Here is a 2398-nt window from a genome sequence, read left to right as displayed (position 1 = left end):
GTGGATACTTATAAACCAGAAAACTTCCTGTTCAGAGGTGTGATTACAGCAGAGGCAAAGGCTACATCCTCAATGTGTTTTCTTCTGTATGCTATTAGACTCTAAAATGTCTCTTTTTCTCCACCAATATCAAGATAACATACCACCAGAATGAACCAATGGGTGAAACAATAGAGTGGAACTTTGGCTAGGCATGAAAGCTCCAAGAGGATGCTGGCAAGGCTCAGGGACCAGCAGGTCTGTCCGTTGCTTCATGATGGTGGGCACAGACAATGACTGGGGCAGTTGTCTGAACAGAATTCCTAGTCTTGGGTCCCCAGAAGAGCGTATGATACTCTGGAACACAAATATCACTTATCAGTTGGTCAAGTTGGTGGCTCATTCTTGTAATACCAGCGTTAGGGATGCTGAGGCAGGAGGCTCACTGTAAGTTTTAGGCTACATAGTGAGTTCCAGCATAGCCTTGGTTACAGCATTAGACTGTGTTTGAAGAAAATAAAATGAAAAGAAAAGCCATTCATCAAGAGGACCCTGAAGCACTCACTGTGTTCTGGCCTCGTTCTCCATATTCCGCTGAGATTGGCCAGGCATAGAAAACATTTGTGTTTTCGGTACAGTGAGAAGCCAGCACATCTCTGAAAGCATGAAAGAATGGCCGTCAGGACAGCCTGTGTTCTTCCTGGGTACCCTTACCTGTCCCTGCAGACAGGCAGGGTCTCTGTCGGCAATTCCCCCAAGGGGAAACAGTCAGTGGTACAACGGCATAACTGAATGGGGTCCCCATCAACGTCTTCCTCCTGGGTCACCCATCATTGTCTCTTGCCTGGTCCCTACTCTTGGAGGTGTCCAACATGGAGTTGAAGAGCTAAAAGGGTGAGTCCTCTGGCCTGAGTTTGCAGAAGGGCCTGGCAGAGGGTTCTTGGCGCGCCATGAAGAGCTCTCATCTGGTAGTGTCAAGCCCTCTGAGAGTACAAACAGCCAGAGGCCCAGCCTTCCCTTCAAGTTGAAAATAGGATCATTGAGAAAAGCCTGGGACAAAAATAAAACTGTGTAGGAGGGACAGAGCGGGTGTCAGGGATAAATCTAGCACACCAGAGGCCAAAATTTCACCACCTCCTCCACTAGGAGGGGCTTTGGCCACTTGTCTTGGCTAAGATGGCATTCCACACTGCCTACATTATGGCCCCCTGGAGACCCCTATCCTGCTACTCACAAATATTTCTGTTTAGCTTTGTAAACAGCATTTGCAGGAGATGAACTCAAGGCATCCGGAAAGTCCTCAGCACCAAAGGGCACCTGACTCCTCACAAATCCTCCTTGAAAGATCTGTCAGAGCAAGAGTCGCAAAGCTGGGAGCCTTGCCATGTGCCTGTTGTCAGCCGAGACAGGAGTGCTTAGGCCTAGGAGTTTAGGCCAGTGTGGGCAATATAATGACATGCTGTCTCAGAAAGAGGGGCCGAGGGCTTTGGAGAGAAATGTGGTGGGTAGCGAGTCCAGGCCAGGTATGGTGGTGCACAGCTTTAATCTCAGCACTTGGAATCTAGGCTAGCCTGGTCTACACGGCAAGCTCCCAGAAAGCCAGGGCTACAAAGAGAAGACCCATCTCTAAAAACAAACAAAACAAAACAATTAAACAACAACAAAAATGTGGTGAACCCAAGGTTGCCCGGATGTCAACAGTCCTCCCGTGTAAAACAGGGACATGACGGTGCCCATCTGAAAGGGGAGAAAATGGTGCCTGGCTGCAGTGTCACAGGAGCCACTAGGAGCCACAGCTGCAGTTAAATGAGACCCAGTTCCTCTAACCTTTGACCAGCGACTCCATCTTCCTCTATCGCCTTCCCAAAGAAGGAACTCGTCTTGTCTTTGGTTCTGCCAGTACAGAAGGCAGACATGCACACTGTGAGAAAGCTGCTTATGGAGGGAAACTCCATTCTAGTACTTACTTCACTATTGTTAAACATCGGGTTTTTGCAAAGGTTGGGGAGAAAAGAAGCCCCTGGCTGGGGGGGGGGAGACCGAGCAGGTTGTTAGCAAAGCGCTTGTTTAACAGGCTTATGAAGCCTTGACTTTGGGCTCCACATAAAAACGTTCTGATGTGGTGATGCACCTCTTGTAGTCCCAGGGCTGGGGAGGCAGAGACAGGAGGGTTCCTGGGATTTGCTGGCTAGCCCATCTGGTCTATTGCTCAGCGGTTAAGCAATGCACTTCGAAAGGTCCTGAGTTAATTTGCAGCAACCACATGGTGGCTCACAACCATCTGTAATGAAATCTGGTGCCCTGTTGAGGAAGAGACCTGGTCAGTCATCCTCATCAACTTAGACCATGAAACTCAATATGGACAAGTTCAACAGAACCGCCATATATGCGCTGCTCATGCATGCTTCAGCATTGCCAG

Source organism: Microtus pennsylvanicus, chromosome 14, assembly GCF_037038515.1.
Source record: "Microtus pennsylvanicus isolate mMicPen1 chromosome 14, mMicPen1.hap1, whole genome shotgun sequence".
NCBI classification, from domain to species: domain Eukaryota; kingdom Metazoa; phylum Chordata; class Mammalia; order Rodentia; family Cricetidae; genus Microtus; species Microtus pennsylvanicus.
This window is presented reverse-complemented; position numbering follows the sequence as displayed.